We start from the raw sequence: 21,448 nt of genomic DNA on the forward strand, positions 1-21,448 counted from the left end.
TTTCATGCCTTCTTAAAGAGCAATCAACCACTGCTGAGAAAAATGCGATCTACAGAAAAGTATGTGTGGCCACATGAGGAGAAAGAAAACTGAAGAACTGGTGAAAGGAAAGGATTCACTACATATAAAGAAGTACAGTAAACTTTAAATAATTAAACTTCACTTTTGAGGCCATATCACTTTTTCTTATATATACTCAATATAGATGACATGTAGCACACAGCATATATAACAGTATAACACATTAATACAACGCGAGTTGGTAGATACTGGTGCAAATACACACACACCCCTCCCCATGGAGTGTCCTCTTTTTTGAATGTTCAAATATGATAACCCTACCCCCAGGCCCACCAACGGGTGTTTGTGTGTCTGTGTGTAAAGGGGTCAATTGCCCAGGGACCCGGTGATTTAAAAGGGCCCCGGCAGATGGGAGAGAGATGTATTTTTTAAATAAAAATGTAGATAAAAAAAGTTAACTAGATCAAGCAACACCACAACTTACACATAGTGGGTTCTAATGTGTTATCCATAGGATAAAAAGAAGCATCATCAACTTCAGCCATCCCTTTCTAGGTGGCCATTGACTGTTCTGCCCTGGGGCCCAGAATTGCTGTTGGCAGGCCTGGATTCCCCCAGCATGTTCTGTCTGTGTAATAGTGTCTGATTTTGCACAGTCTAGTTTGGCAGCTTTGAAAAGTTGTGAAGTTGTTTGAGTGAATAATGTTACTGGCTATCCTATGAGACATGCGGTGTTGGGTAACTCAGTCAAGCTGCCAGTCATTTCCCTTTTTATATTTTTATTGTGTTTTCAGTTTCTTTCTTTATGAAAATTAATCAAATAAATAAATAAAAAGGATTACACTGCAGCCACCTGCCCCAGACCCTCCCTCTCCAGGGAACCACATTCCCCTAGGAACAGGCAGCTCCTCTCAGCATTAAGGAGGCATTATGCATAGAATGCACTCTGTCAATGGGGGGACAGAGAGGAGACATCCCGCTTGGACATCTATAGAGACTTGGGAATGGAGGTGATGGGTTCCTGGTCCTACAGATGCTGCCCGGAACCCAGAGAGGCAGGGGACATTTTTCCCAGTGAGCGACACTGTCTGATTCACTCTGAAGAGATTGATCCAGGGAGCAGTTTGTAAGATGTGGTCCCTTTTTCCCACAGCATGTTCACTGTCTGCTAGCCCTGGGCTGAGCTGCAAGGTCTGCTTCCTTAGTTCGGGCCATGGAGTTATCAGTGCTATGTCACCAGGTTCCTCTGGTTATTTGTAGGGTCAAATTAACTCATCACTGGGCTGTAGGGAAAAAACCCTCCAGTTCTCCCCCCGTTTCCCCACAGGGCTACCTGCTGCGTCTCACCCTGCCAGTGTAACTTTGCCTGCACAATTTGCCTCTGGTACCAGTTATTAAAATCTGTGTATCCTCTCCTTTGCTGCCCTGTCACAATTTGCTGCTTTTGCCTTTCCCCATCCTACAGTCCAAGGGCAGTACGTTGTGATGGATGGAGGCATTCCCACCACAATTTGCTGCCTCTCACCTTTCCTCATCCTCTACCTTTCCCTATCTCCTAGTCCAGAGGTAGAAAGTTGTGATGGATATGGGGTATTGTAGCCTATAGGGCTAGCCTGCTTGCTTGCCTAAATATCTTTTCTTATGGGTTTCTTATTTTCTTATGGGTTTGACTATTTATTTTATTATAATAGATTTATAGATTTAATTAGAGTATTTTTGGCTGTAACACAAGGGAACTACAGGCCACATCCTGTGTGTTGAGCTAAGGCAAAGTTAATGTACATATGTTTGGGACCTTTCACCTAGATAGGTGGTGATGAGCTAAAGCATAAGGTCCATATATGGTTGTGACCTTTAACATAGATACATAAAGAATGCATTGAAGCAGGGTGGTATATGGGGGGCTACCTAAGTGCATACCCTCTTTAAACTTAACAGGTACACCACAACTTGGAACTTGCAAATAACTGAAATAACTGGGTAGGACAGAAATAACAAATGTGAGAATGAGCTAATGTCATTAATATGTATGTATATGTCATCAATACATATAAACATACCAGTCTATGGAGTAAGTGTACCCTAACATTTCTGTGGGTGAGAAAACTAAGTTTGTACATAGAAGGAGGGCTATCTTCTACCATGCCAAAGAAGCTTCTTTGTTCTTAGTTTATTACCCTTTGGTTTATTAGTTTATTAGTCTGTTAGTTCTGAATTGTAAGTTTTAAGTCAGTTAGTTCAGTAAAACTCTAAGTTAGCTTCTTCAGTCTTCTATAGCTCTCAGCTCTCTAGCTTCTCCTAAGCTCTGCACTTCCCACTCAAGAATTGAGGAACCTGGACCTGAACTCTCTTAGCATGCCAGAGGCAAGGCTGGTTCTTTGTCTCTTATCACCAGGTTATCAAGGAAGGCTCTGAGTATATTAATCAAAAGCTTTATAGTGCATAATATCACACGTATCTCTAGAACAATATTATTGCCTTTGTAACTCTGATTATTTTACCATTTAATTACTGTTTGATTACTATTCCATTTATCTCAATAAAAGTCTTTAAGGCTACATTTGTCTCAATGTGAGTTTCCTTGTCGTACATCCCAAGGGTCCTGGCAACTCTGTGTAGCCTGATTCTGGGACAAGAACCTTATTATCTTCTGATCAGATCAACTGGCGAGCCTATAACTCATATTATCTAACTAATAATATTAACCTCCTAAAATCAGGCAACAGTATGCCTGTCACAATTTGCTACCACTACCTTTACCCATCAATACAGTATTGCCAATTTTGGGAGATCAAAAATCATGAGTCCGACCCCCCAAAATCATGAGAATGGCCCAAAAAACTTAACATTTTAATAAAATATTATATTGTGTTTTTAGGTCAGTCTCTTGATGCTTGAACTCCCCCTGCCTGACCTCAGGGTGTGTGCATGTGACAATGTCTCCCACATACTGGGTAAGGTGATTTTGGCCCCTGCTTCAGGAGCTCTTGGCCCCACATCTGCCCATCTACTGCCAAGCAATTAATCCTGTCCCCCATCAGTTCTGTTCCCACCCAATTCCACTCAATTCATCCCCCCCAGTTCAATCCCCCATCCCCCATCATCACCACCCCATCGAACCCCACCACACTCAATGCATCCTCCCAGCACTCATCACATCTGCTCAGAACCCACCATCAATACCGTTCCCTCACCCGACTCACTTCAGACCCCCTGCAACCCCCAGCTTCATCTCTGCTCCTTAGGGTTCTTCAGCATCCCCAGGGTGGGAGGCTGCAGTAGGGTCCCCTCTTCCACTTCCCAGGCTGGCAGGGGAGCAACCGCCTGGGGCTCACAGCTGGAGCCCTGCCTTGCCCACGGCAGCTGACAGGATTTCTAAGCCTCACTTTTAGAACTCTCAAATGTCAGGATTTTTTTTTCAGTTGATTCAATTGCTTATTTGATGGTTGGCCCCTCTGCCCCCTTCTTTCTGTCTCAACTGAAGTTCTCTCTTCCCCCCACTTGTTAGCTTGGTACCTTTGTTTACCTGATATGTGTGTGAATTCTCAGTGTCTTTCCAAGTATTGTGGCAGTAACTGCCCGGTGAAGAAAGCACATTTCTTTGTTTACTGTGGGTCACTCCTGTTTGACTGGAAACCCATTTTAAGAATGTGCCACAGGTGAAAAAAAATCCTGCCATTTGAGAGTTCTATCATAAGATCCTCTGTGAGGCTTAATTTAACTTAGAAATCGTGAGTCTGGTGATCAGTTCAGGAGAGTTGGCATGTATGCTCTGCCCGGTCTGGATTGCATCCCAGGATGTGACAGAGCCTTAACTGAAGAGGGATTTTATCTTTCACAGGAAATCTAAGTATTATTATTTCTGAGTCTGCAGGTCACAACTCAGCCCAGACAAGGCTCCAGAGAAGCCCCAGAAAATTGATTTCAAACTTTTAAAGGTTCCAACATCACAAACAGAGAAGGAAAAGGAAGAATTTGTGGCACAGAGAAAATGTAACTAGTGCCACATACAATTTGTTTGAGGAAGTCAGGGTGTTTTGCCCAGACTAATTAAGACAGAGCAGAGAGGGTGACGCAGAGAGAGGGGAGAGTGTTTGTTTTCCTCCCACTGCCCTCTACCAATCAGGATGGGTTTCAGTGGCAGAGGACCTCCCTGAGAGCGGATTTGACCAATCGGGGGGGAAGGGAGTTCCAAGGCGGGGTGACCCGCCCAGAAGAGGGTCGTGTGACCCCTCTAAGAGCTCCCCCATTACCCTCTTCCAATCAGAGCGCAGCATCACCCCCAGAAGTCCCAGCGCCGCATGGAAGAGGCCATTTCATTCCAAGAACGCATGTTTTAGAAATCATGGAAGGCTGAGAGGAAACATGGACTCCTTCTCCACCCCCGTGAGAACTTCAGGCTTTGTTTTAGCTCTGAGGGCCTTCGACCACCCATGGAGGAAGCGCTACATCAGCGACAGTTCTGAGGAGGAGGGAGCGCCATGGGGAGCCCTTTGGCCCAGCCGTTGATGGATATGCCGGAACCCAACCCCAAAACCCAACCACTTGTGAGGAAGACCACCCCTATGGAGGAAGGTGACCATGGCTGATGGGAGTCACCAGTGGACAAGGTGAATGGAAGAGAAGTCACTGAGGTAAATGAACAATTAAGAAGTGAGGGTCAAGGATGGGGTGTAATGGGGTTAGGAACTGACCCGTGGTTGCGTAAATCTGAAAACAAGCAGTGGGGGCTTACAGTTGTTTCTTTTCTGAAAATCTTTCGACAGCTCAACGATGCCTTTCTAGAGGATCCGGAGACCCTGGACAGCATTGCATCAGACAATGAAGATGAACTGGGCCCATCTTGTTTTTGCTCAACGCCGGTACAAATTGTTGACAAGGACACCGAGGATGACGGTTATATGGATTTAAGGAAGAGGCTTGGCATGGAACTGAGACAGTGCCACGTTGTGAGTGTTAAAAAGTCGTGTATTCTATTGTACATATTGCTGTTTATGCTGTCCTTAATCACTGCCTTAGGGAAAAGCTTTTTGAAGATTGTGAGGGCTGTGTCATAGACATGCCAGCCCAACAGCACTATGACTGACTGAGTTGGACTTCAGAGGATATAAACTGCAAGCTTCGGGACCTGTGCACTGACCTGTGTTTGGAAAGCTTATTAAACACTGTTATTGACATAGATTATGCTTTGCAATGTCTGTGCCTAACCCAAGAAAATTTAGCACAAGGGGTGACCTTGGTAAATGCTGTGCAATTCGGTCGAGACCCTGGCAGTATTTTAAAGGAAATGACCAAACCGGAAGGTGCCTGCTTACAGCGTTATATTGACCGTCTGGTCCGCACAGAAAGTTACAGAACCCTGCTTAAGAAAAAGACTATTTGTAAGAAATCTAAAAGGATTAAGTTAGAGAATGGTGAGGGGACAAACATGCGATATAAAACTTGGTAGCTGTAAATAAAAATATCGATTGAAAAGGACTTTGTGACTATCTGTTTCTGTTAGAAGATCTGTGTGGCCCTTAAGTGAGATAAAAGTTTTGATGGAGCATCTTGGTTTGTTTTCAAGGGCTGTATGTCTTTTAAATTAAAAAAAAAAAGTTCATAAGAAACTAGCTCTTGTGTCTTTCTGTAAAAGAGACCCATTTACAGCATAACAGCTGAAATGCGTGTAATAGAATCTTGTGGGGAACCCCCCCCAAAAAATGTGTTTAAAATAAAAGTCCCCCCCCCCAAAAAGGCTTCTATATAAAACAGGGATGTTTGAGACATGTGTTTGACTACCCTGTTGAGCTGATGGTTTAACCACACCCCCACTGAATAGCCAGGGTGACTCTATTGAGTCTGTAGGTCTAGATGTGATTACCCACCCTTGTTTCCATCAGGGTTAAACGTATTAGTGATCAGTAATTAAGTTTGATGTGTGAACACCCACAGTAAGGGAGGTGGGTAGGTGAGGATGGTGAGCTCTGATTAATATTAAATGAAATATAACCCCAGGAGTTCATAGATGCTATTGGACAGTTTTAATATAACCTAGGAGTTGGTTAACGCTATGGGTCACTCTTTCTAGCAACTCAAAATCATTAAAATAATATATTTACGAAAATAAACAAGGATCTAACCCAAAACTGAAATGTTTCAAGGGTTCACAAACCTCCACCATACTTTTATAGAACAAGCCTTTGCTGTACAAACATTTAAAGCTATGGGTATTTGTAGGGTGTTTACTGTGGTTGTGATACATCCATTTTATTTCAAAACAACCCAAAACTTTAAAGCTTAAGCCGTTGATGGATATGCTAGAATCCAACCCAGAAACCCAACTGCTTGTGAGGAAGATCACCTCTTTGGAGGAAGGCGACCCCAGCTCATGGGAGTCACCGGTGGACAAGGTGAATGGAAAAGACCCAAATACACATGGTTCTGGGTTTGTGAATATGTGTTTTCCCTCACATTCACAACCCCTAAAGCGCATGCTCCGGGTTTGTGAATGTGTGTGTTTTCCCTCACAGTTTTCTCAGGGATTGGTGTGCTGCTGACCGCTGAGGAACTGGAGTTGTGTTTGCGTGGCTGCTTTTTACCAGAGTCTTTTGTTTTGTCCTTGGGCTTGACATATACGAGCTTTGGACTGCCCTGATGCTTCGTCTGCGCTCTTGTGCTGTTTTGCATTGGCGCTGCTGTTGTTAAAGATCTCAGAGCAGATTTCTGGTTCTTTGGTGGTCCCTTCCATGGAGACTAGGAGGACACCTGGGCCAGGCCCCAACTTCAACTCTAGACACCTGTCCCCACTGCCCGTCTTCCACCAGCCCCTGGGCTGGGCTCCCCCACTTACTTGGAGCTGTTCTCTGAAGAATGAATGTCCCTGAACCTGGTAACTCTCCCCTCCCGAAAGCGCTGGGTTCTGGGGGAATCAAACATTAAGGGACCAGGAGGTATGATATTGGACAGGGAACTGGGGGAATGAATGGCTGGGGCTGGTAAAAATGGGAATAAGAGGGAGGTGGGTACTAGGGCTATCAGCTGTTTGAGGATAGACTAATAGACTTTAAGGTCAGAAGGGACCATTATGATCATCTAGTCTGACCTCCTGCACAACGCAGGCCACAGAATCTCACGCACCCACTCCTGTAACAAACCCCTAACCTATGCCTGAGTTATTGAAGTCCTCAAATCGTGGTTTAAAGACCTCAAGGTGCAGAGAATCCTCCAGCAAGTGACCCGTGCCCCACGCTGCAGAGGAAGGCGAAAAACCTCCAGGGCCTCTGCCAATCTGCCTTGGAGGAAAATTCCTTCCCGACCCCAAATATGGCGATCAGTTAAACCCTGAGCATGTGGGCAAGACTCACCAGCCAGCACCCAGGAAAAAATTCTCTGTAGTAACTCAGATCCCACCCCATCTAACATCCCATTACAGACCATTGGGCATATTTACCTGCTAATAATCAAAGAGCCTAATTTTGGCAATTAATTGATATCCCATCATACGATCCCCTCCATAAACTTATCAAGCTTAGGCTTGAAGCCAGATATGTCTTTTGCCTCCACTACTCCCCTTGGAAGGCTGTTCCAGAACTTCACGCCTCTAATGGTTAGAAACCTTCGTCTAATTTCAAGTCTAAACTTCCTAATGTCCAGTTTATATCCATTTGTTCTTGTGTCCACATTGGTACTAAGCTTAAATAATTCCTCTCCCTCCCTGATATTTATCCCTCTGATATATTTATAAAGAGCAATCATATCTCCCCTCAGCCTTCTTTTGCTTAGGCTAAACAAGCCAAGCTCTTTGAGTCTCCTTTCATAAGACAGGTTTTCCATTCCTCGAATCATCCTAGTAGCCCTTCTTTGTACCTGTTCCAGTTTGAATTCATCCTTCTTAAACATGGGAGACCAGAACTGCACACAATATTCCAGATGAGGTCTCACCAGTGCCTTGTATAACAGTACTAACACCTCTTTATCTTTACTGGAAATACCTCGCCTGATGCATCCCAAGACCGCATTAGCTTTTTTAATGGCCATATCACATTGGCGGCTCATAGTCATCCTGTGATCAACCAATACTCCGAGGTCCTTCTCCTCCTCTGTTACTTCCAACTGATGTGTCCCCAATTTATAACCAAAATTCTTGTTATTAATCCCTAAATGCATGACCTTGCACTTTTCACTATTAAATTTCATCCTATTACTATTACTCCAGTTTACAAGGTCATCCAGATCTTCCTGTATGATATCCCGGTCCTTCTCTGTATTAGCAATACCTCCCAGCTTTGTGTCATACGCAAACTTTATTAGCACATTCCCACTTTTTGTGCCGAGATCAGTAATAAAAAGATTAAATAAGATTGGTCCCAAAACCGATCCCTGAGGAACTCCACTAGTAACCTCCTTCCAGCCTGACAGTTCACCTTTCAGTATGACCCGTTGTAGTCTCCCCTTTATCCACCTTTCAATTTTCATATTGATTCCCATCTTTTCCAATTTAGCTAATAATTCCCCATGTGGAACCGTATCAAATGCCTTACTGAAATCGAGGTAAATTAGATCCACTGCATTTCCTTTGTCTAAAAAATCTGTTACTTTCTCAAAGAAGGAGATCAGGTTGGTTTGGCATGATCTACCTTTTGTAAAACCATGTTGTATTTTGTCCCAATTACCATTGACCTCAATGTCCTTGACTACTTTCTCCTTCAACATTTTTTCCAAGACCTTGCATACTACAGATGTCAAACTAACAGGCCTATAGTTACTCGGATCACTTTTTTCCCTTTCTTAAAAATAGGAACTATGTTAGCAATTCTCCAGTCATACAGTACAATCCCTGAGTTTACAGTTTCATTAAAAATTCTTGCTAATGGACTTGCAATTTCATGTGCCAGTTCCTTTAATATACTTGGATGAAGATTATCTGGGCCCCCCGATTTAGTCCCATTAAGCTGTTCGAGTTTGGCTTCTACCTCGGATGTGGTAATATCCACCTCCATATCCTCATTTGTCATCCTACCATTATCCCTAAGCTCCTCATTAGCCTCATTAAAGACTGAGACAAAGTATTTGTTTAGATATTGGGCCATGCCTAGATTATCCTTAACCTCCACTCCATCCTCAGTGTTTAGCGGTCCCACTTCTTCTTTCTTTGTTTTCTTCTTATTTATATGGCTATAGAACCTTTTACTATTGGTTTTAATTCCCTTTGCAAGGTCCAACTCTACATGGCTTTTGGCCTTTCTCACTTTATCCCTATATGTTCTAACCTCAATAAGGTAGCTTTCCTTGCTAATCCCGCCCATCTTCCACTCCTTGTAGGCTTTCTGCTTTTTCTTAATCACCTCTCTGAGATGCTTGCTCATCCAGCTTGGTCTACAACTCCTGCCTATGAATTTTTTCCCCTTTCTTGGGATGCAGGCTTCTGATAGTTTCTGCAACTTTAACTTGAAGTAATTCCAGGCCTCCTCTGCCTTTAGATCCACAAGTTCTTCAGTCCAATCCACTTCCCTAACTAATTTCCTTAATTCTTTAAAGTTAGCCCTTTTAAAATCAAAAACCCTAGTCCCAGATCTATTTTTGTTTATCCTTCCATCTAGTTTGAACTGAATTAGCTCATGATCACTCGAACTAAGGTTGTCCCCTACAACCATTTCTTCTATGAGGTCCTCACTGCTCACCAAAACCAAATCTAAAATGGCATCCCCTCTTGTTGGTTCTTCAACTACTTGATGAAGGAATCCATCAGCTATCGCATCCAGGAAAATCTGAGCCCTATTATTATTACTAGCACTTGTCCTCCAGTCTATAACTGGGAAGTTAAAGTCTCCCATGATCACATAATTCCCATTAGTATTTACTTCATTAAAAACATTAAAAAGGTCTCCATCCATATCTAAATCAGATCCCGGCAGTCTATAGCACACCACAAGCACTATCTCAGGGGAGGATCTAGTAGCTTTCTTCCCCAATGTGATTTTTGCCCAGACAGACTCTGTCTTATCCATTCCATCCCTTCTTATTTCTTTACAGTCTACCTCATCATTGATCTACAATGCTACTCCACCTTTGCCTTTATTTCTGTCTTTCCTAAACAGCACATAGCCTTCAATACCCGTACTCCAGTCATGACTACTATTCCACCATGTTTCTGTTATCCCTATAATATCTGGTTTCACTTCCTGCACCAGTAGCTCTAGTTCCTCCATTTTGTTACCTAGGCTCCTCGCATTAGTGTAGAAACATCCTAATTTTTGACGTTTGGCTTCACTGACATTCTTTACCCGATTAGGAACAGACATTCTACCGCCAGTATCACCTATTAGACTGGTATCTACACAACCCTTCCTCCTTACGTCCATTCTCATACCCACGGCTGTATCCTTTCTTACTTTGTTTTCTTCCTTCTCAATGTTAAGTTCCGGCGTGGAGATTACTTGGACATCTCCCAACCATCTCCCCCAAAGTCCTAGTTTAAAGCTCTCTTAATCAGTTGTGCCAGCCTCCATCCTAGAAGTCTATTCCCCTCCTTACTCAGATGAAGTCCATCCCAAGAGAACAGTCCTCTGTCCATGAATGCTTCCCAGTGGCCATACATCCCAAAGCCCTCCTTATAGCACCACTGCCTGAGCCATCTGTTGATCACCATAATCTTGTCACACCTTTGTTGCCCTTCTCTAGGAACAGGCAGAATCCCACTGAAGATCACCTGAGCCTCGATTTCCTTAAGCGTCTTCCCCAGCTTGCCATAGTCTCCCTTGATACGTTCCAGCGAGAATCTAGCAGTATCATTTGTTCCCACATGAAGGACAATCAGCGGATTCTTTCCCGCTCCCGTTAGGATCCTTTTCAGCCTCAGGTCCACATCCCGTATCTTAGCACCCGGCAGACAGCACACCCTTCTGTTCTCCGGATCAGCTCTAGTTACAGGCCTGTCTATTCTTCTCAGTAAGGAGTCCCCAATCATGTAGACCTGCCTTTTTCTGGTAAAGATGCGATTCTCCGGTCTATCCCCTGCTCCCTCTGGCTGCAAGTCCTCTTGATTTCTATTGTCCCTTGCAATCCTCCGCAATCCATCCCGTATCCTCCTGGGGCTCATATTTGGTGTTGTTATCTCCATCGACTCTTCCCCTCTTCCTACAGGACTAGCTGCTCTTCTCTTCTTCCTTGCCCTCTCACCTTCAGCGATCACCTGCTGTGCCCCTTTTTCATTTTCCAACTCCGCAAACCTGTTCCTGAGCTCTATTTCTCCTTCACTAGCCTGTCTCTTCCTCTGCCTGGTTCTCTTAGTCACATGCTTCCATTGTCCACTTTCCTCACCCAGCAGTCTCCCCTCAGAATTCTTTGGTCCTGTTTCCATCTGCAAGTCTGAGCTTTTTCCTTCAGCCTCCTCATGTCTTTGCTCCATCATCTGCTCGAATCCCCTTCTAAACTCGACCAGAGTTTCCACCTGCATCTCCAATCCTCGGATCTTTTCTTCCATCAGTTCTATCAGGCGGCACTTCATGCAGACGAAACTCTTTTCAGATACCCCCTCCAGGATCATGTACATGCCGCAGCTTCCACATCCAGTCATCCTCATTGTGTCTTCCACTGCTGCCTCTGTATCGGTCATAGCCTTGCCACCTAAAACCTGTTAGTCCGGGAAACACAAACCAAAACCACCACCACGCACAGGAAAGAAAAAAACCACACAACAGGCACCAAAACACACCACCACCCCCTCCCTTCACTAGCCTGTCTACTCCTCTGCCTGCCTCTCTTAGTCTCCTCCAACAGAACTCCCACTGAAACTCCCCTGTTTACAGCTGTTTGCTGGCTCCTGTGCCGCTGCAGCTGTCAATGCCGCTGCCTGACTGGCTGGCTACCTTTATAGGACCCCTAAGCAGAGAAGCCCCGCCCCCTAATCAGGGCTCAGCTTCTCTCCCAGCACACTGCCCCACCAGCCTCCACACATATAAAACTACAAAATACAATACACAAAATACAAAAACCTTCTCCAACAGAACTCCCACTGAAACTCCCCTGTTTACAGCTCTGTTTGCTGGCTCCTGTGCCGCTGCAGCTGTCTATCATAGAATAAGAAAAGCGAGAGAGCACAGGGGAGTTCATGACCCTTATCATTCACCCTCTCTGCCCTTCCTCATCCCTCTGCATTCCAAAAACACCAATGGTGAGAGGAACTGATTTCCAGAGGGCCTAGAGGTCTGGGGATCCACCTCTGCTTCGGCAGCAGACTAGGTTTGTGCAGACTAGAAAACGTGGTCAGGCTTAGCTAGCACATTTCCCTCTGACCTTGACTGAACCCCCACCCCTTTCCCTGGTCTAGACTGATCCTTTGCATCTCATTGAGACAGATCCCATTAGCAGAGTGAATAGTAGAGTTGCCAAGTTTCCCCTTTGGGATAGATTGTCTCATTCCTGATTATTCTCCTGTGGCTCTGGGTTGTGCTGAAGAGCATTTATTGTCTCTGCCCTTTCTCTGTTATAAATCATCAGCAGAAAACTGGAGATTTAGGTGAAAATTGGAAAATTACAAAGGGAAATATAGGACACATGGGGCCCCAGCCATCCGATCAGGAGAACCATCAGCTTCAGCCAGGCCTACAATTCTCTAGACATCAACAACCTGTTTGATGGCAGCCACTGAAGTCTGGGTCAATACAGGGATTTTGGTGTTGCAATGCCTGACTTTTAGGCATCTAGAAAATCACTGGAAAAAACATGGGATCCCTAATGCCTGAGTTAGTCACCTTGGCTCCCTATGCAACGCATGGAGAGAGAGACACACCTAGGAATGGGATCCACAAAAGCCAGCAGACTAGGCAGGGAGCCACCTAAGAGAGATGCTGAGGAGAGGGAGATATCCTAATCCCCGCCCCTCTCGTGGCGATAAGCCTCTCCCTGTAGCCTGGTTTAGGCGCCTCTCTCTGACTGTGAATGCACAGCTGGGAACCCCTTTGCTGGAGTCCAGTGGCTTAGGTGCCCACACTCTTTTCTGGAGAGAATGAGTTAGGCAGGTCCCTAGCTCCACCTGCATGGGGGGGGGGGGTGATTTCTCCCTTAACGTTTTAGCCCAGGGGTGAGGGCAGCCATGCTATGTGTGGGACCCAGGGTCAATCCCCCCTGCTGCCCAATGGGGAGAAAGGATTTGAACAGGGGATTCCCACAGGTCTGAGGACAGCGCTCTAATAAATTTGTTAGTCTCTAAGGTGCCACAAGTACTCCTGTTCTTTTAACGGGACATGGGATCTTCTGGTGTGGAACCCCCTCAGTCTCTTCTGTTGAACCTGTCACACTTTGGGTAAGGTGATATCTGACCCGAAGAAGAGCTCTGTGTAGCTCAAACGCTTGTGTCTCTCACCAACAGAAGTTGGTCCAATAAAAGCTATAACCTCACTCCCCTTGTCTCTCTAATCTCCTGGGACAGACACGGCTACAGAGACACTGCACGATCATTGGGTGAGTCATTAAAGAGTCCTTGGGAACGGGGTCTGGACCCTCCCAGCAGGTGCCCCAACCACTGGACTGCAGAATCAATCTCTCTCTCTGGCCCAGTGAATGTCTGCACCTGGGCTGGGCACCGAGGGGGCTTTAATGAAGATCTCTCCCCAGCACAGACCCTGTTGGGGGAGAAGCAGCTGCTCAGTTCAGCCTCTCAGATCCCAATGGAGGAGGCAGCAGCTTCTGACCCAGGACGGAAAACAGAGACAGATCGAGCACAGTCTCCTCTCTGAAGCAGCAACCAGGCCCCTCTGGACACAACAGCTACTGAATCAACTCCGCACACACCCCTCCCAACCAGACCCCTACCCTGGAGGGTCAAGTGTAGTCAGGGCTGGATTAAAGAACAGGTACACTAGGTATGTGTCTAGGTCAGTGTATGCTTGAGAGAGGGGCTCAGTTGCCTGCCCCACGGCAGCAGTGGGAAGGCACAGTGCTGGCTGCTCCACTGCCCACTCAGGTTAGGCCCAGACCTACGACATATTTTGGGGGGATGGGCACCAGGCCAAAACTGACTGAGTGGGGCTGCAACCCATGTCACAACGCTACTCACTCAATTTTGGCCGCAGCACCCCACATCTTCACAATGGGGGTGGGGTGGGATGCTGGAGCCACTCCTGAGTGGGCAGAGCACCAGTACCTGAACCAGACCAGCATGAGTTTCAGTGCCAATATCCAGGTTCCAGGCAGGAAGCTGCAGTGAGGGTCTACAAGTGGGATTCAGCCGGGAGAGGGGCAGAGGGGAACCCTGGGTACGGGTGACATGAGGGGTTTTGCCTAGAACCCAGTGATGGATTAATCTAGCCCTGCCAATCACCAAACGAATCTGGTGGCAAAACACTGACCAGTGACAACTCCGTGACCTGAGTTAGGGAAGGAGACCTTTCAGCTCTGGCCCAGGGCTACTAGTCAGGGAGCCTGGGGTGGAGACAAGAGACCATGTCTGACACACTGCTCCCTGTGCCCATCTGTTACCAGAGCAAATCACAGTGAGTCAGTGTCACAGAGAAACATGTCACCTGCAGCTCCTGGTCCCGGGCAGCCTCTCTAGGACCATCACCCCCATGTCTCTGTTGATACTGGGGACTCTGGAACAATGCCCAGTCTGCATAGAAGCACCCCTTCTGCCCCCTCCCCGGGATCTGGATGTCTCCTTTCTGCCCATTCACATGGTGGCTTCTATGCACAAAGCCTCTTAATGCTGAGAGAAGCTGCCCATGCCCAGGGGACATGAGGCCCCAGGAGGCAGGGTCTGGGGCAGGTGACTGAAGTGGAATCCCTAGGTCGCTAGGACCCAGGAGCAGCTGGGATGTGGGTCTGGGAGCAATCACTGGGGTCACTCAGTCCCAGCAGCAGGAAGTGAATCGCATTCTCTGCAGTGACTCTGGGGCGCTGTGGGCAGCCACGCTCCTTGCAAGATCTCCGAGCCCCGGCGGCTGCTGCTGGGGACCCCAGAGCCCTTGAGAGGTAAATCTCCTGCATTAAAATTCCTGGTGCTCCCAGGAGCCTCTCCCAGTGCAGAGACCCCAGCCTAGCCAGGACCCTCCTTCCCAGGCTCCAGTCCCTGCTCCCAGGGAGGGCACACCTTGGAGGGAAGGTAAGAGAGACCCTTCCCCCCCATGGAGCGGTGCCTCCCAGTTCCATTCTGGCTGCAGGGGAAGCATTTGCCTCAGGCTGCTCCCAGCTGAGCTGGCTGCTATTCCTTGCCCTGTGCCCAGGAAAGCTGCCACCAGATCCCATTGTTTGCAGGGCGGATGAAGTGAGCCCATGCCGTGGTGAGGGCTGGGACAGCAACACCTGGGGGGCAGAGGAGGGTGGGAGCCCGGAGATGGGCAGCTGGACACCTGGGAGCCAAATGCCACTGCTGTGCGTAGGAATTAGGAAATGGAGTTTTTACTGAGCCAGCCCTAGTCAGGTCAGTGAGAAAATTTCTCTCCTGTGTGGAGGAGTCTCTGATGTCCAATGTGGTGTTAGCTCCAACGAAAGCATTTTCCAAGCTAAGGACATCTGAGAGGCTCTTCCCTGGGTGGATCTGCTGATGCTTGATGCTATGTCAGCACCAAATGAAGGTACCCACACATTCAAGCTCTTTCTTCTGTGAATTATCCGATGGGGAACAATGTGTGAGCTCAGATTGAATCTTTTCCTGCAGTTATTGAAGCTACTCCCACAATCCAAGGATTTATGGGTTATCTCCGTGTGGATTGTCTGATGTGAAGCAAGATTTGATCTTTGAATGAAACTTTTTCCACGGTTGAGGCATTTATAGATTCTGTCCTGTGTGAATAATCCAATTTTTGGGAAGGTATGACCTGGGATTGAAGCTTTTCCCATCATCCAAGCATCTACGGGGTTTCTCTGTTGTATGGATTGTCTGATGTCTAATAAGGTGTGATATATAACTGAACAATTTCTCACAGTGGAGGCATTTTCACAATTTTTCCCCTTTGTGAGTTCTCCCATGCTTAATAAGGCCTGTGCGCTGACTGTAGCTTTTCCCACAGTCCAAGCATTTATAGGGTTTCTCCCCTGTGTGGATTCTCTCATGGTTAATAAGGACTGAGCACCAACTGAAGCTTTTCCCACAATTCAAGCATTTATACGGCCTCTCTCCCGTGTGGATTCTCCCATGGGTAATAAGATGTGAGCTCTGACTGAAGCTTTTCCCACAGTCCAAGCATTTATATGGTCTCTCTCCTGCATGCAGTCTCCAATGACTAATAAGATGTGAGCTCTGACTGAAGCTTTTAACATAGTCCAAGCATTTATAGGGTTTCTCTTCCTTGTGGGTTCTCTGATGTGAAATAAGGGATGATGTTACAGTGAAACTTTTCCCACACTCAAGACATTTATTTGGCCTCTCTCCTGTGTGGATTCTCCTATGTCTAATAAGGACTGAGTGATGACTGAAGCTTTTCCCACAGTCCAAACATTTACAAGGTTTCTCTCCTGTGTGGGTTCTCTGATGTTTAATAAGGGCTGATCTGTCACTGAAACTTTTACCACACTCAAGGCATTCATATGGTCTCTCTCCTGTGTGCACTCTCTGATGGGTAAGAAGATTTGAGCTCCGATTAAAACTTTTCCCACATTCCAAGCATTTATAGGGTTTCTTTTCCTTCTGATTTGTCTCCTGGGCTGTGGTTTCATTGGGATGCTTGCCTCCTCCCCCACATTCAATGGATTCATTCACTTTGTTCCTTGGGTGGTTTCCCACCTTCCTCTCTGACCTGTGCCAATTACTCCAGGCTTTTCTCTGTTCCAAGCACTGGGAAAAATTCCCTTCAGCTCTTCTCAAAAAGGTCCCCTGCAGTTCCACTTCCTCGGGACCTTCCTGCTGTGGATCCCCCTCCCTGTTCTCACTCATTGTCTCATCACCTGCTGGGGGAGAGAGAGAATCCAGGCAGGAGTCATTGCCTGGGCTGGTACAAAGGACAGAAAGGGGAATAGCAATAACTGCTGTGGAGACTGAGAATTTGGTTTCTGCCTCCACATCCCATCCAAACACTCACAGGGAAGTGAAGTCAGAGAGAAAACTCCTGGCAGCTAACAGGGTGGGTGGGAAGCGATGAGCGATATGTGCCGTGAAGACATGATACCTGCTGACCACAACCTGACCTGGGTGGGATAAGGCAGAACTCAGGGTGCTCACACCACATTTTGGGGATTTTCACCTTTTTCCTTCTTTTTCAAAACAGTTTCTGTGTCAGTGTCACGGACTCCTCAACTGTGCGGGTGCCTATTGGGATCTTCCTTTCCTCGGAGGCCTGGAGCTCCAGGACCCACGGCTCTTCCCTTGCTTTCAGCCGGGCAATCAGGTCAGGTTTGGGAATAGGGAGTCCTGCTCAGGGTTGAAATCAGGCATGATCAGAGTGCACAGAGGATTGGTGGAGTATTTGTCACAAAGGGCACATCTTGAATTTAAACTGACCCAGATGGGAACATGGTCACGGAGCCCCTTTGGGAGAGGCCGATCTCTGGGGGAGGGGGAAATTGTCCCACCCTTACTAGGGGGTTTCAGGATCTGTGGGCTCTGGGGGACTTGCTGAGGCACACACAGCTCTGGTGTTAAACCCCTGCCTATGTCTAAACCTCCAGAACCCAGACCCCTCCCTACAGCTGCTGCTACTCCCAGGAAGGAAGGTGAACAGAGATCCTGTGTGTGAGAGAGAATTAATGGAGATAGGATAATACACTGCTCCTGCCCCCGTGACAGCTGAAGGGATGGGAATGAATTAGCATGTCCATTAGATTCATGACTCCCCTATCCTGTTGGAAGGGGTTTGGAGGTGAACGGCTCTCTCACACTTGGACTATGTGACCCACTCCCCTCTAATCTAACTGACCAGTGAAGAACCTGACCAGATTCAAGCAACAGAGGGTCCTGTGGCACCTTTAAGACTAATAGAAGTATTGGGAGCATAAGCTTTCGTGGCTAAGAACCTCACTTCTTCAGATGCAAGGCAAGGCATCTGAAGAAGTGAGGTTCTTACCCACGAAAGCTTATGCTCCCAATACTTCTGTTAGTCTTAAAGGTGCCACAGGACCCTCTGTTGCTTTTTACAGATTCAGACTAACACGGCTACCCCTCTGATACTTGACCAGGTTCAGAAATTCAGATCCCATGGTTTCAAATAGCTGAGGGGACAGGAATCCTTACCCAGTGAAGTCACATTCTCATAATTCTCCTGCATGACGTCCCTGTACAGAGCTCTCTGACCGGGATCCAGCAGAGCCCATTCCACCTCGGTGAAATACACAGCCACCTCCTCGAAGGTCACCGGCATCTGAAACAACAGGTGCTCCCCACTCAGTACCTGTTGTCCCAGCCTCAATCCCACTATTCATGGGGGAAGAAGCATAAAAATAGGACAGCTCTGGGAGGGCCAGAGGAGCAGAATCCCATCCCCACCTTGCTCAGAGTGGCCAGGAGGATCCAGGAAACAGAGAGAACGGGAGAGCTCCTTCTCCCCCCAAATCAATGGAGGAGGGCAGCGTCTTCTCATTTACCACACACCTGCTAGGCACAGGCTGATGTGGGAAGCAGAGCTCCGTGCAGGGAACAGGGACAGGAATCCCAGCACCTTCCCTTTGTATTTCACTGCAGTCTCTACCTAGTGAGTTCAGGCTCCAGCACTCTGGTCTGTTTTCCCAGCCCTGTCCAGGGAGGTTGTTTCCTGTGTCACAAATCCCTCCCTGGAACAGTCTCTGAGCCAAATGCTAGAAAAGAGCAGAATCAAAGGAGCCTCTTTGGGGGATCCTCCCAACACTGTCCCCAGGGTAGCACATTCCCCCAGCAGCGCGGGGACTAGACAGAGGCAGGAACTGGCTTTTCCTCTCCCTGGTCCTCACCTTGTCCCAGAAAGTCAGTCTGCCCCAGAATTCTGCAGGAAATGGAGCTGGGAACCTCCCTCCCCACTTATTGCTCCTGCTGCCCCTTTCAGTCTCTCCCCTCTCCCTTCTGCATGGAAGAGCTGGTTACTGTCCTGCCATTCCTGTGGGCATTTCTTCTCCAATAGCTATTGCCACTGCTAACAGGAGTGTGAGCCTGGGTGTGTCGGGGGCAGCAGCTCTGGGACTCGCAGACACATAGGAAGCAAAGACGGGGCGAGGAGTCACTTTCCTGTCCAGCCCTGGCACTTTCCCCCAGAGGTCTCTCATCACCTGGAGTCTACAGGTCAGGATCTGATTCCTGCAGAGCCCGAGGCTGCCCCAGCGGGACAGTTCCATCCACAGGAGGAAGCCTCCCCTCGGTTGGGCACAGAGGGGGATTTAATGATGGTCTGTCCCAGCACAGACCCTGCTGGGCAGCAGCAGCTGCTCAGCACAGGCTCCCAGATCACAATGGAGGCAGCAGCATCTGCCCCAGGAAGCCCAGCTAACTGTAGGGCTCTATTATCCTGAGCTCAGAGAGAGACTGACACTGGCCTCCTCTGCCTTAGCAATTACTAGAGCCCTCTGGTGGGGACAGCTAATGACCAAGCCTACCTGTGCTGCCCCTGCAGCCCCCAGGGACAGTCAGGCCAGTGCTGATCTCATTTGCCAGCTGGACTTACAATGCAACCAGAGAACCAGTTTAAATTGGTATTTCATACTTGAACCAGAAATGAACCTGAACCATATTTTTTTTTTTACTGACTGAACGTGAATTGGACTGAACAAAAAAAACAAAACGTGTGTTTGGGGGACACTAGTTAAAATAAAGATTCAGGATTTTTTAAAGCTCAGTTTTAAAAAAAACCACCAACAACAATAAAAAAGACTTCAGTGATCTTATTTTTACATCAAAATAGACAAAAGGCTGGTGATTGCCCCAGAAGGGCCTGCCCCAGGATAGTGAGAAGAGAGTGATAATAGAAGGGAGCCAGCCCACAAGATGGAGGGAGGGAGAGGGGAAGCTTGGGAGCTGCCTGCACACTATGGGAGGTAGAAGGGGGGCCCAGAGGTAGAGGAACCATCTCTGAGACACCCCCCTCGGGACAGAAGAGGTGTGAGGCTCCCTGGGCCCTGAAGTTCGTAACAACTCTTCAAGCCGCAGGGCAAAGGTAATGGCTCCCCAACCTTCTCCCCGCAGACAGGCCCACCCTCCTGCCCACCCTCCCCAAACCATGGGGCAGCTCCTTCCTCCAGTTGCCCCACTTGAGGCAGGGTTCATACTCCAAACTCCCTTCCCCACTGAAGCCACCTGCATAGCCCACTCCCAGCCCCCCAAGGCACTGTCCAATACCCACCTCTAGCTCCCCACCCCATCCCCAGAGCTGTTCTTTCTCTTCACCCATCCTGGCTACAGCAGGTTAAGATTCAGAGCCAAGTTCTGCCTGGGAGGCAGGCCAGTCTGCCTGCAGCCCGATGTGTTCCTGGTGGTGCCGTTTTCCCAGCCCTGCTGCTGCAGTGAGCAGCGAGCACTGATCTCAGCACTGAGCCTGCCTGGGTGACTCTTGGAGCTCAGGGATTTCTGCCAGGAAGTGACCACAAGACATGAGCTTCACCTGACAGAAGCAATACGGTGAGGCTGAAGAGCAGCAGGTCCGGGGGGCTCTCCAGGTCCTCGGCCGCCAGCATGTCGGGGGTGAGGGCGGTGAGCATGAACTGATCCATCTCGGCCACCAACAGCGCCATGAAGCCCAGGGAGGGGGCCGTGTTCTCCGCGCCGCCCCGCCTCCTGGAAGTACTCCCGCTCCGCGCCGCCCAGCAGCTCCACCCGCATGCGGACAGAGTCGTGGCTGGGCCGGGCTCGGCCGCCATGTGCTGGTAGCGGATCCCACGTTTGGGGGGGAGCCCAGTGCTGGGGCGGCAGGGGGCGGAACTGAGAGAGCCCAGTGCTGGGGTGGCAGGGGGTGTGGGTGGGGGGGGCACTGGTGGGTGGGTGGGGGAGCTTAGGGTTGGGGGGGGGGCAACCAACATTTTTTTTGCTTGGGGCGGCAAAAAACCTAGAGCCGGCCCTGCAAATAATGAGACTGTCTGAAATAAACCAAAGACTAAATTTGGGGGGGAGAGGATATTTGCCTTGTAAATTCTGAGCCATTAGGGGGAAGTCCCCTGCCCACCCCCAATACTTGTTTGACCATTTCTAGGGGAAAAGATTCCCCACTGGCTGCCATGGGCTGGGGGAGCTGCCATTATCTCTCTCACCTTCCCTCTCCTTTATCACTACCCTCTCTCCCCCTCCCCCAGCCAGTCTCCTCTGTCACTCCCGTTCTCCCCCCAGCCCCCCACTCTCATCCCCTCACTTTCTCCCCCTCATTTCTTCTCACTGTCCCACACTCACATTTTCCTTCTCTCCCAGCACTTTTCCCACCCGCCCCAGTAATCCCCTGCATCTTGATTCCCAGGAATTGCCTCATCCTCCCTCCTGCGCACACACGGCCTCCTGCCCCCAAACCCATCCGGCCCCCTGCATCCCCATTTCCCCTCCTGCCCCTCACATCCCTGTTCCCCTCTC

General features: G+C 48.2%; 1 pseudogene; it reads right to left on the minus strand.

Annotated features, from left to right (window-relative positions):
* LOC135887584 (zinc finger protein 684-like) overlaps nucleotides 1–20,751 on the minus strand; it is a 28,646-nt pseudogene extending 7,895 nt beyond the window's left edge.
* Between the last annotated feature and the right edge of the window lie 697 nt (nucleotides 20,752–21,448).

Source organism: Emys orbicularis, chromosome 13 (genome assembly GCF_028017835.1).
Source record: "Emys orbicularis isolate rEmyOrb1 chromosome 13, rEmyOrb1.hap1, whole genome shotgun sequence".
NCBI lineage: Eukaryota > Metazoa > Chordata > Testudines > Emydidae > Emys > Emys orbicularis.